Source organism: Mesoplodon mirus, assembly GCF_964341445.2.
Source record: "Mesoplodon mirus genome assembly, chromosome: X".
Taxonomy (NCBI): domain Eukaryota; kingdom Metazoa; phylum Chordata; class Mammalia; order Artiodactyla; family Ziphiidae; genus Mesoplodon; species Mesoplodon mirus.
In genome coordinates this window covers 17,334,699-17,348,628 of record NC_138981.1, presented here as the reverse complement: position 1 = coordinate 17,348,628, position 13,930 = coordinate 17,334,699, and the positions used below count along the sequence as shown (strand labels likewise).

At 40.1% G+C, this 13,930-nt stretch overlaps 1 protein-coding gene and 1 pseudogene across 4 annotated transcripts in view; both read right to left on the bottom strand.

Annotated features, from left to right (window-relative positions):
• CDKL5 (cyclin dependent kinase like 5) overlaps positions 1–13,930 on the bottom strand; it is a 190,398-nt gene that overhangs the window by 97,966 nt on the left and 78,502 nt on the right. The window lies entirely within an intron of this gene.
• On the bottom strand, positions 7,952–8,864 carry LOC309796933 (gap junction alpha-1 protein-like; annotated as a pseudogene). The gene has a single exon. The product of its transcript is annotated as a gap junction alpha-1 protein-like (transcript).

Sequence of the window (13,930 nt, the reverse complement as noted above, 5' to 3'; positions counted from 1 at the left end):
TGGAGTTAGATTTAGTTTTATTTCTAAAATAAAAAATTGTGTTTCTACCTGAATGCCATGGGGCAAATTAAAATCTATTTCACAGGACTTTGACTCCATAAAACTGTGAGATCTCTGAAGGTAAGGACTAAGTCTCAACCACTGTCTGATATATGGTATATATGAAGAATGAACTGATGTTTATTATCACATAAATGGTGTTTACAGAATTTTCACACACACGAAAACTTGTACTTTTGGTAAAGATGGAGTAGCCCCATTTCTCCCAGGTCCTTCCTCTTAAAACTAAAAACCCCTGTACATAACACACAAAGATAGGAAGAAAGGGTGGAAAGGAGGAGGACGAGTGCCTAGAGACTTCAGGACCTGAGGAACACCACAGCAGTGAGTTCCCTGGGATTCCTCACTGTCTCCCATGTATCCCCAACAGGGTGCCACAGAAGCCTCTGACCTGGAACCGACAAGAGACAAATATAAAAAAGTGCCAAGAAAAGCCTGTTCCCACCGCTAAAAGACCAAGAAAAGGATGAGCTAACAATGGAAAATCTTTCTGGCAATACTCACCCTACTCAGGCAAACATGAATGGAAAAACTGCACCACCACCCCACTGAGGTTTCAGTGGGGCTAAGCGGGTAGACACTCTTACACACACACACACACACACACACACTCTCTCTCTCTCTCTCTCTCTCTCCCCCCCCCCCCCCCCGAGGAAGCAGAGACCTAATCTTCCATCCCCAGCCTGGCAGAAGCAGGCAGCACTCCATTCCCCTCCTGTGGTGTTGGTGGGTCCAGCCCCTGAGCTGATCTTCTATCTTCCCCTAGGCAGAAGCAGGCAACAGTACTCTGGCGCCCCTGCGAGGGTAGTGTCTGCAGGACAGAGCAGAGGCAGTGCGAATTAGTGGTCCACTTTCTCTGGGAAGGTATTAGCAGGGCCAAGTGAGGAGCTGAACACCTGCCCCATCCATCTGCAAGGAGGCAGTGGGAGTAAGAACAACACTTCTGCAGAGATGGTATCAGGGGGGCCAAGCAGGAAACTGAACATACACCCCCCACCCGACCCTCACACAATCCCACAACAGCGAAGCTGCCTGCTTAACAAAAAAAATCAAAAAGGATCCAGAGTCTCATGATATACAAATTGACCAGGATACAATAAAAAATCACTTGTACCAAGGACCTGGAAAGTCACAACTTGAATGAGAAGAGACATCCACCAAGGTGAAATAAATGTTGGAATTATCTGACAAGGATTTTAAAGCAACTCTAATAAAACTACTTCAACAAGCAACCCCAAAATGCCCATGACACAGTCAAAAAATAGCCCCAACCAAAGCCTGCTCTCTCTCGAACTAAAAGACCAGAAAAGGAGCAGCCTAGCAAGATGGAAAACTTTTAGACAATAACCACTCTACTGCAGCCAGATGAAACAGTAAAAATTGTGACTCCACTCACACCAGCAAAGGCAGAGTGGGAAGCAGACCCAATCCCCTGCCAGGGTAGTGTCAGTGGAGGCCACGTGGGGAGCAGTAACAAGGCACACCTGCCCCTCCCGCCCCTCCTAACCAGGGTGGTCAACATGTTACCACACGCAAGTCCATGCGCCCGATGCGCAGAGAGGCCAAACGATACCAAAACGTCAGAGTTTGGAGCAGAGAAAGGTTTATTGCGGTGCCATGCAAGGAGATGGGTGGCTCATGCCTTAAAAACCCTGAACTCCCCAAAAGCTTTCAACAAAGCCCTTTTATAAGAAAGGTGAGGGAGGGGTGTGGTTAGTTGTTGCAAACTTCTTGGTGTCAGATCCTTTGTTCTTGAGGCCAGGTCATGATGTTCCTGTAAACCTCCACCTAAACAAATGTTATTCCCTGTTCTGACAAGAAAGGGCAAGGTTCCAAGGATCGACTTTCGCCCTCCAAGGTCCAGGCCCTGGCTAAGAAAAGGGGGTCCCTGAGCGGGGAGCGTTCGTCCAGCACCCAGTCTGGGTCCTCCCACCAGTGCCCAGGCCCAGCTGAAGAGGCAGCTCTCAGCTGGCGGCGCCCACCCAGCCATCTTCACTGACGGAGCCAGGCGTCCAGGACCCAGCCGGCCCTCAGGCTCCTCAGACCACCCAAAGGGGGTTGGGGGGGGCGGGTCCTGTGGACTGTGACCCATGGAGACCGCCACCGCCATTAGGTCAAAGAGGCGGGGATGGGGGACAGGTTTGCTGTCGCCTCAAGGCCTGGGCCTGGCCAGTGGGCAGCCGTGGCGAGGGCTCCGGAGCTCTTTGGGACACAGCCCACAGCCTGTCCCCTGGGCCCCCAGCTCACCTGACGGCCGCCATCTGCCTCTCAACGCGCTCTCCACCGCGAGGACCACTGTCTGGCCAACCACTGGCAGAGCTCGACCTCTAACCACCACGCTAAAGCTCTCGCGCTAACAGTTGTGCGGTAATGGCCGCGTGTTCTCGTGCTCTCGGCTGTGTGCCCACCCAGCCCCTATTACAAAGAGAGGCCTAGTAGAGAGCCCAACTCCCAACCACACCAGTCACAAGGAGCCCCTCTCCAGTGGGTGTCAATGGAGGCGAACTGAGGAAACCAAATTTCCATCCCCATCTGGTGTCCCCTCCCCTGCCAGAGGAATGTCAAAGGAGGCCAGATAAGACAGAAGATTAAATAAGGTCGAATCTAACGACATAATGTCCAAAATGTCCAGGTTTCAATAGAAAATGACTTGTCATGCTAACGAACTGGAAAACCTCAACACGAATGAGAGAAGACTATCGAGATGCTAACACAGAGATGTCAGAATTATCTGATAAAGATTTCAAAGCAGCCATCATACAGAAGTCTAAAGGAAATTTTAATTTCATATCACTTAATGAAAATATATCAAAATATGTGGGATGCAGCTAAAGCAATACTAAGAAAGTAATAGCACTAAATCCATATGTTAGAAAAGAAGAAAGGTCTCAAATCAATAATCTAAATTCTTACCTCTACACTAGAAAAAGAAAATAAACCCAAAGCAACATGGAAGGAAATAATAAAGATAAAAGCAGAAAGCAATGAAATTTCAAACAGGAAAATGACTGAAAAAAGTCAATGAAGCAAAATCTGTTTCCACAAAAAGATTGATAAAGTTGATTAACCTCTACCAAGGCTGATAAAGACTTTTAAAAAGAGAGAAGACAAAAATCATCAATATCAGGAATGAAATAGGGGAGATGCCTACAATCCTGTAGCCATTCAAAGGATAGTAAAGAAATAACACAAATTTTACACTCATAAATTTGACAACTTACAAAAAAATGGGCCAATTCCTTGAAAACCACAAGCTACCAAAACTTAACCAAGATGAAATAAACAATAGTCAGATAATTATTAAATACAGTGAATTTGTAATTTTAGTTTCCAATAAAAGAAATCTTCAGGCTCTGATGGGTTCACTGGAGAATTCTACCAAACATTTAAAGACGAATCAGCATCAATTTTACATAATCTCTTCCAGAAATTAGAAGAGGAAGAAACACTTCTTAGCTCATTTTATGAGGCTACTACCATGTGGATACCAAAACCCTGTCAGACAGCACAAAAAATGGAAACTATAGACTGATATCGCTCATGAACTCAGGCACAAAAATCCTCAAAATACTAGCAAATCAAATCCAGCGATATATAAAAAGAAGTATGCACCATGACCAAGTTGGATTTACTCCAGATATGCAAGGCTGATTCAATATTTGAAAACCTTATCAACATGGTAAAAAAGGAAAATCATGCAATAGAAGAATCTGACAAAATTCAACACCCATTCGTGATTAAAAAAAAAAAAAAGAAACTCTCTGGCAAGCTAAGAATGGAAGGTAATTTCCTAAACTTCATAAATATCATCCACAAAACCCTACCGCTAACATCATATTTAATGGTGAAAGACAATGCTTTTTCCCTAAGATCGCAAACAAGACAAGAAAGTCTGCTCTAATCATTGTTACTTAACACAGTATTGTAAGTTCTTATCAGAGTAATAAGCGAAGAAAAAGAAATAAAAAGCAAACACATTGTAAACAAAGGAATAAAATGGACACAATTTGCAGATGACATGATTGTCTACATACAGAATCCCAAGGAATCCACCAAAAAACTCCTAGAACTAATGAGTTTAGCAAGATTGTAGGATACAAGATAAACACACAAAAATCAATCGTATTTCTATATACAAACCATAAAAATGTGGAGACAGAAATTAGAAGCAAAATACCATTTACAATTGCTCCAAGGAAATGAAATATAAACCTAAAAAAATATCTATAGGATCTGTATCCTGAAAATTATAAAATGTTAATGAAAAAAATTGAAGAGAACCTAAATAAATTGAGAAACATACTGTACTCTTGTATCAGAAGACTCAACAAGATGCCAATTCTCCCCAAAATGATGTATAAATTTAAAGTAATTCCTATCAAAATCCCAGCAAGTGTTTTGTAGATATAGGAAAGCTTATTGTAAAACAGAAATTGAAAGGCATATGACCTGGAATAGCTAAAGAAATTTCGAAAAAGCAGAATAAGGTGGAAGGAATCACTGTATCTGATGTTGAGGCTTGCTACAGAGCTACATATCAGTAGTCAAGACACCATGATACTGGCAGAAGGATAAACACATCGATCAATGGGACACCTCAGAGAATCCAGAAATAAAGCCACGCAACTATGCTCAACTGATTTTTGCCTGCAAAAGAAATTCAATGGCGGAGGGAGAGAGTTTTCAACAAGTGGTGCTATAGCAACTGGTCATCCACAGGCCAAAAAACAAAAAGCCTCAACCTACATCTCTCAAACAACTTACACAAAATTTAACTCAAAATGGATCATGGACTTAAATGCAAAATGTAAATCTATAAAATTTTAGAAGCAAACAAAGGAGAAAATCTTTAGGATAAAGGACTAGACAAAGAGTTCTTAGACTTACCACTAAAAATACAATACATACAAGGAAAAAAATTGTTAAATCACCTCATCAAAATTAAAATATTCTGCTCTGTGAAAGACCCTATTAAGCAATGAAAAGACAAGCTACAAGCTGGAAGAAAATATTTTCAAACATATCCAACAAAGGATTTTAATCCAGAATATATATATTTTAAAAACTCCTTAAACTGAACAGTAATAAAACAAACATTCAACTAGAAAATGGACAAAAGACATAAAAAGATATTTCACTGAAGAGGATACAGAGATGCCAAATAAGCAAATGAAAAGATATTCAACATTATTAGCCATTACAGAAATGCAAATTTAAGCTACCATGAGATCACCTACATACCTATCAGAATGGCTAAAATAAAAAATAGTTATAATACCAAATGCTGGTGAGCACATGGAGAAACAAGACCAGTCATACATTGCTGATGGGAATAGAAACCACTCTGGAAAAAGAGTATGATAGTTCCTTACAAAACTATATGCTCATTTACCATACAACTCAGCAATTACACTCTTGGGCATTTATTCCAGGGAAATAAAAACACATTCACAAAGAAACCTGTACATGAATGTTCAAAGCAGTTTTATTTGTAATAGCCAAAAACTAGAAACAACCTGAAGGTCCTTCAATAGGTGAATAAACCGTGACACCGCCACTCTGTGGAATACTACTCAGCAATAAAAAAGAACAAACTATTGGTCCACACGAAAACTTGGATGGGTCTCAAGGGAGTTAAGCTGAGTGAAAAAGGCCAATTTCAAAAGGTTATATACTATATCATTCCATTTAAATAGCATTCTTGAAATGACAAAATTACAGAGATAAACAGATCAGTGGTTGCCAGAGGACAGATAGAGGGGAAGGGAGGGATGCAGCTGTGGCTACAAAAAGATTGCATAAGGAATCCTGGTGATGAAACTGTTCTATATCTTGACTGTGGTGGTCACACAAACCTACACAAGTGATAGAACTACACTTGTGTAGTTGAAGGATATATGGAATCTATTATTTCTTATAATTGCATGTGAATCTGTATCTCAAGATAAAAATGTAAAGAAAATCAAGCAAGCAATAGGTGAAAATTAATGTGAAACAGGAAGTGAGGGTGGCAGTGTCCAATCTGATTCCAAGGTTTCAGGAGTTTTGCAGTCTTCCACAGAAACACACACCCCATTAGAAAATAATAGTGATTCTTCCTCAAGAAAAGGTCTGTGAGGAGGAAATGTGAAACACTCTTGACTGAACCAAGAGAATGGGTTTTCCAAATGAGACTGTCAGAGCAAGATGCAGTCAGATGGATTGGCAGGCTTATTGCTGTCCCCAGCTTCACCTTCCCCCGGTGCCCTGTTGGGTGGGAGGAAGCTTCTGATGAAGAGTAGATCAGTTAAAAGAAAAACAAAGAAGCTTCATTTTTTTGCACATCTGAAAGTAGTAAGTATATCCGTGATCCTGCTACATATAACTAAAAATGCTAATACTAAAACCTTCTCTAACATAGTCTCTACAATTCCATCTCCAAATATCTATTATAGCGTATTTTGCTTAGATAAAGATGTACCAGTGAAGAATTCAAAAGACTAGGAAGATCAGTGCAGCTAGAAGCTCTCAGAGAAGGCAGTGATGCAGATTGCGCTCTTAAAACTTTACTGAACAAAGAACACTCTCTAGAATATATGATGGGCTAGGTCTACATTGCATGCAATAAAGCTGAACATGACAGTAGTTCAATGTGAAACGTTAAACAAATTAGTATTTCTCACTGTACAAAACTGCTTATGTAGCTGCCGTGCAAGAATAAAGTACTAAGCTCAGCATTTTCACCAATCATCTGTGATGAGCTTTAAAAAAGACATTTGAAGAAATGGTTAGATTTCTTTGGTATGTATTTCAAACAAATTAGTTACATGGATAATACTCAAACCTGTTTCAACCTCTCTTGCATTCCAGATAAAATCTTAGGACAAATATCAAAAATGCTAGCCACCCCAAAAGACTGTCAAACTCAAAAGAATTTAAGTTCCGAAATAATGTTTATTCAGTAGGGTTTATTAAATTGGATAAAGGCAAGAACTGTCAGTTACTGCAAAATTCATGTAAGAACACTTAGTAGTCCAGCTCTAAGCATTTCTTTTAAATTTCTCACATTAATGAGTTCTGTTTACAGTACTAAAATTCTATCATTCAAGCTTCAATGATTACATTTCAGAAAAAGGAAATCATTTGTGACATCTTTCTACAAAAGAGAAAAAAATATAATGAATAGAACCAGTATGTATAATACGATACACTAGGGGTGGGGGGGTTAGGGAAAAAACAGTGCTTTATTTTCACAGTAGAAATTATGTAACGTAAACATCCTTTTGACCCACACCAAAAAATCCACGAGAAAAGCTCAAATTTGAACACTGTGAGCATTATTTTAAAATCTATGTTTGTGAGTTTATACTGCATCTGTTTATACCAATACGTGGCAAATATCTATCACTTTCACATACACTGAACCATTCTAGGGGAATATGGGAGAGAAAAAGGCCTTACTTATGCATCACCTAGTGCAACTTTTACTTAGAATGCAAGTTGAGTCAACCATTTTAAATATCAACACGTACCTGTTAATCCCTCTCTCTCCATCCTTCTATCCCAGACACCTCCAAAGAACCGTGGTAGTCTAATGTCTTTGTATCTGCTAGGCCTCACCACTGAGGTTGTTGAATACCACCTCCACTAAAACAAAAGTACACTGTCTATTGCACTTTCCTTTTCTTTAACAATTGAGCAGAATTGTAATGCTTTCAACCACGTGTGTAGATTTCTAGGTCATTTACACTGCTGCTGGCATGACTGCTGGCTCTGCAGAACTGCTGCTGGGCTGCAATGGCCAGTGTCCAGTAGCTAGATTTTTTTAAGAATTCCGCTTGTCAACAGGGAAATCAAAAGGCTGTGTATGTGAGTTAGAAACGGTGCTTCCTGCCTGTCCCATTCGAACTTGCTATGTGCTGTAATTAGCAGGGCTCTGCTCACTTCCTTGTTTGCTGTAACTATCGCAGGAAGAACTGTTTCTGTCTCCAGGAACCAGCTTGTCCCTGTGAAGGGACATGGTGGAGAGAGCAACAGTTGATAAGGAGCCAATGGAGGGGCTTGGCAGACCAGATGTATTGTGGTAAGGCTCACGCTCTGGATTCTTCACATGGTCTTTAATCCTCTTGAGAAAGACAAAGAAAAGCTCTATGATATTCAAGGCAAGAGACACCAAGGACACCAGCGGCAGGAAGAGGATGAAGATGCTTTTCTCTGTGGGGCGAGAGAGGAAGCAGTCCACCTGACGCGGCAGGGGTCTCATTTGCAAGTGTAAACCGCATTCAGGTGGAAGCCATAGATGTATCACTGGCTCAGCAGGAAAGCCACCTCAAAGACTGTCTTGAAGAAGAAACAGATGGTATAGGTTCACAGCAAGCCCCCCCTCATTTCCACCTTGCCATGTTCTTCAATGTCATACTTGAACTTCTTGATTTCAATTTCCTCCAAGTGCACCTCCACACTGGCACCATCGGTTGGGCAACTTTGAGTTGCTCCTCTTTCTTGTTCAACTTCTCATCCTTTCGCATCACATAGATTGCGTGTGCTAGGTACAGAAGTGTGGGGACAGATGCAAATACAATCTGCAGGACCCAGAAGCACACGTGAGAGATTGGGAAGGACTCATCGTAGCAGACGTTTTCACAACTAGGCTGTCGAGTGTTACAACAAAAGGCAAACTACTCATCATCCCAGGTTGACTCAACTGCTGTCCCCAGTAGCAGGATTCAGAAAATGAAAAGGACTGAGAGCCATACCTTCCCTCCAGCTGTGGAGTAAGCTTGAACCCTGTCGAGGAGTTGGCCTAAGGCACGCCAGTCACTCATGCTGCCTGTTCGCTGTTCTTTCCCTTAAAAGTGAAGTAGGCACGCCAAGTGACTGCACTCCTTAGAGGACGAAGTAAAACGAAAAAGCAAGTTCAAGCACTCAGAACTGTCTAAACCTTACAAGTCTGCTACTCTTTGGTACCTTCCTCCTTCTTCCCCCTAATGAAAGGCAATTGCTGATACCTGATAAAAGCTTATGTGGATTCATTTTTCATACATGGTGAGTAAATACTCTTAAATAAGGATGTACATATATTGATAATGGGACAATTTACATAAATAGGGGAACAAAATAGACACATTTAAATATCTTCAATTCCAGAATAAGGCAATCTCCAAAGAGTAAAAACTCAAACACAGACACTGAATTAAAAATTTACATGCATATACTGACTGATTCATTTTCAGACATATCAGGGCCATCATCTCCCAAACAGATAATGATATTCATCCAAGCATTATTTATGGAGTGCCTACTAGGTGCCAGGTACTGTACTAGGCACTGGCTCCTACTGTGATTCCTTTGGAACTCACAATCAAATAGAGGAACAGATAATCAAAAGCACAGTATTTTATTGATTTTTTAATTACAATTAATTGTAAGATAAACCATTATTTTATTTACCATTCGGAAAGCAATCAAGGTATCCAGGGTAAGATGTGCCCCAATTTCAGAAATGTGGGGGGAAATGTATATCTTAGAATCAATGAAAAAGGCTAAGTGAGTAAGTGAATATACAATTGCAAATTTAAATAAGTGCCAAGAAGGAAACAAATAGGCACCAACAGAGATTACCACAAGGAAACCCAGATTAGAATGTATAGAGTCAGCCAAGCAAAGACTGGAAAAACCGCTGCATGTGAAGCAGCAGCATGGGCAAAAATCTGAAGAGTGAAGGACTCACTGTACTCAAGGAGCTAGCTCAAAAGCAGGCAGCATGGTTACCAGGTAGTAGGCAGAGGTAGCAGAATGGTGCCAGAGGGGGCTACCTCAGGCACCTGCTTGGCAGGAGCAGAGAATCCCAGAGGCAGAAAGTGAAATTACACTGTGAGGCTGGGGCAAGATTGAGGCCATTGGAGAAATTATTAATGGCAGTTCGGGAGCTCTAGGGGACAGTGGGAGGGTTGTGGGAGGAACCAGGATGTGATAGAGGGATGTACAGATCAGTACAGAGACAAGGGTTCTGGGCTAATGGATGGCCAGCGAGTTTCGGTGGTGACAGAAAGTAAAAGAGGATGTCAAGAATCATGGGTCTGGACTTCCCCGGTGGCGCAGTGGTTAAGAATCCGCCTGCCAATGCAGGGGACACAGGTTCGATCCCTGGTCCAGGAAGATCCCACATGCCGCAGAGCAACTAAGCCCGTGTGCCACAACTACCGAAGCCCGTGTGCCTAGAGCCCGCGCACTGCAATGAAGAGTAGCCCCTGATCGCTGCAACCAGAGAAAGCCTGCGCACAGCAATGAAGACCCAATGCAGCCAAAGATAAAAATTAAAAAAATTAATTAATTAAAAAAAAACAGAAAAGAATCATGGGTCTGATCCTGAGAGTCTCTGGAGAGGGAAATATGCAATCTATACTAGTGCTGTGGTCCTGAACGCTGTGGTGAATAAAGGGGCATTTTGCAAGGGTAGCTGCCATTCCAGTTAGCAGGGAGTAGTAGCAAGATCAGGACTGAAAAAGAAGAGCTGCTACTCTCTCCTTATCTGAGAACTGAAGTCAGGTCTCTGCCAACAGGGGCCTCAATTTAAATACTTATTTACTGAATGTGGACCATTATCTTCATTTGAAATGTTAGCACATGGAAGCTTTTTTGTTAAGACTAAAATGCTGACACACTGTTCATTCTTGTGGGTTTCTTCTCAAGAGCTTTAAAAAAAAAAATCTCAGGAGGAGCAACTCTGATACCATCCACCAATCTGTTGAGAGTGGGTGGAACCTGGCATGGGGCACAACATACACCTGCTGTGCCAGTACTGAAGACCTTCTATTCTTTCTCCATTTCCTCCTGACAGCACTCTTTCTTTATAAGAAACGTCTCTGAGCAAAAAGCCTAGGGAAAAGTTTCTGCTTCTAATTCAGAGCATGCCAAACAAACAGATCTTACTTTAAAACGGAGGACCACAGCTAACTGATTATTACATGGCGAAAATAATTATTTTCAACCAAATTATCTCAATACAGCACTGACTCATCATTTTTAAAACAAACTTTATTTAGTATATTAAGATAACATTCATAATATTTATATTTTAATTCTCCCACTTTAAAAATTTTAATTCCCAAAGGTAGATATTCATTTTAAACAATCAGGAAAATTAAAAGAGGAAAATATTTCTTAAAGTAAAAATAATATGAATTTGCCTACTAATAAGCAATCTTAAATACCATACAGCTTATTTGTTTCTTGGTTTAATGGCTGTTCCTCACAGTAGATTCAGTAAGAAAAATAAAACTTAAAATGAAACCTAAAAAGGGGGGACAAGGTTAATACAATTTACAATGTCTCATCTACCCAAAATTGGTTACAACTGTTCTCCAAGGATAAGAACTAAAGCCTCCCAAAATGCAATTTTTTACCAAGTAATCAAATTATAAGGCTTAAAAGTACACACAGTGCTTTCTCAGTTGCTTAAATAACACATTTTAGCCAAACTGTCCTCTATCACACAGATTCTGAAAGTAATCCTATTAAGCTAAAATCACCAAGATGTATAGTTTATGATTAATACATTCATCAAGGTTAATCGAAAATAGACCATTTGCAGCATGAGTTGGGCATTTATTCTCATTAGTTTTTCAAATTTAACCAATGCTTAGTCTCCAGAGATTTCAAAATGCCTTTAAAAATTGAGTTATTTCTTCAAAAACAAGTGGGGTAAAATAACAACAAATGAAGGTAAAAGAAAATAATCCCTGAAACTACTTTAGCATGGTTAAAGGTATCTGATAAAACAAAAAATAGTGCAGGGGACGGGGGGGTCGATAATTCTAGTTACTTTAGGATAAAGTTATTAGCAATTTTCTAGAACTACATTAAAGTTCTCAACTTTTTCAAATATTTTGCCTGGAAAAAGTTCTTACTAAGCACTTTGAAAATATACAGATCCGACATTCAAAGGGATGAAAATAACTGATCTAGCTAAGCAAATGGCTCATAGGCAAGTTAAAAGCCTTTTGTTGAACATTATTTTTAAACTGGACAAGGTATTTCCTATTTGAAAATATAAATATAAGATTTCAGGATCAGCTCCAACACATAAAGTGCTTGGATACTGTCACTCCTGTCCTTACAACAAAAAAAAACCCTGAACAAACTGCCAATCAGCAACTTTTATTAGGCTTATCAGAGAATTGAGGACACAGGGCAAACTGAACTCTTGAAATCTGGAGAAACAGGCAAATACAGAGAATCACATCCAAGATCAGCTTACCTGGAGCAGAAGGTGCTAGAGTTAATACACTAGTAAGAAAACTTAAATCGTAATTTTGACGAAGGCTTGTGAGTAAGAACTCCTGGGGGTCCAATCTTAGGAGAGCCTCTATACTCTCATGGCTTTACCTCCAGGAACCTCACCAGGTTCTGACTGTGAAGATACAAAAACAATCTCCTCCCTTTTTGGGTAAGAGGAAGAGAGAAGTGACGATTTTGAAATACACCCATGGGAAAAAGTAACAGTTTTGAAATAAACCCAGAAGGTTCTCCATAGCAAAGGCCAACACTCCAAGGGAAAATATACCAGAGCCTTCTGTACTGTCCTGGGAGAGGGGAAATTAGCCAACACAGACTTCTCTAGACTTGTTTCACCTAAAGGAAGCAGGGGTTGGGGGAAGGCTAAGAAATACTTCTGAAGGTTGCAGTCCAGGGCTCAGGCCCACCAAAAGACTAAGACTTGGTCCTAAGATTATAAAACACTTGCCCTTCCCCACACTCTACCACCACGTCACCAAGGTTCCACAGTAATCCAATAACAGTGGATTACAACAGAAAGAGTTGCAAGAAACAGACTCTATTTAAAAAGGACTTCTTAGGGAAACCCAAAGATAATGGGGGAGAAAATTTTAAAAATAAAGACACTGGAGGAAACTGAAGCCTCTGGCATCTACACCTACAACAAACATTAAACACAGTCTAGCTCCTAGCCAAATTAACATGAAACCTTATACTACAGGCCTATTTACCTCCATTTCTATTATCCAATATATCCTACCTGGCTTTTAAAAAACACTAAAAAGTATGCTAAAAGGCAAGGGAAAACAGAGTGTGAGGAGATTAAGCAAGCATCAGAACAAGACTTAGATATGGCACAGGTTTGGGGATTACCAGGGATAATTTCAGACAGGGAATTTAAAACAACTATGATTACTATGGTAAGCACTCTAATGGAAAAGGTAGACAACATGCAAGAACAGACAGGTAATGTAAGTATATACAACTCTAAGGAAGAATTAAAAGGAAATGCTAAAAATCAAAAACACCATAACAAAAATGAATAATACCTTTAATGGGCTCATCAGTAGACTGGACATGGCCAAGGAAAGAATCAGTGAACTTAAAGATATGTCAAGAGAAACTTCCCAAATTAAAATGCAAACAGAAAAAAGAATTTTAAAAAGGAGAAAAGAATATCCAAGAACTATGGGAAAATTACAAATGGTGTCACTGGAATACCAGAAGAAGAATGAGACAAAAGAGAAAAAATATTTGAAGGAATAATGACTGAGAATCTTCTAAAATTAATGACAGACACCAAATCACACATCCAGGAAGCTCAGAGCACACCAAGCAAGATAAATACCCAAAAACTCTACACCTAAACATATCATATTCAAACTACAGAAAACCAAACACAAAGAGAAAATCATGAAAGAAGCCAGAGGGGAAAAAAACACCTTACTTATAGAGAACAAGGATAGAAGTACATTTGACTTCTTGTCAGAAGCCATGAAGTGAAATATTTAGTGTTGAAAGAAAAAAAAACAGCAACCTAGAAGGTATTCAGTGAAATTATCCTTCAAAATTGAAGGAGAAATAAAAACTTTCTCAGATAAACAAAAACTGAGGG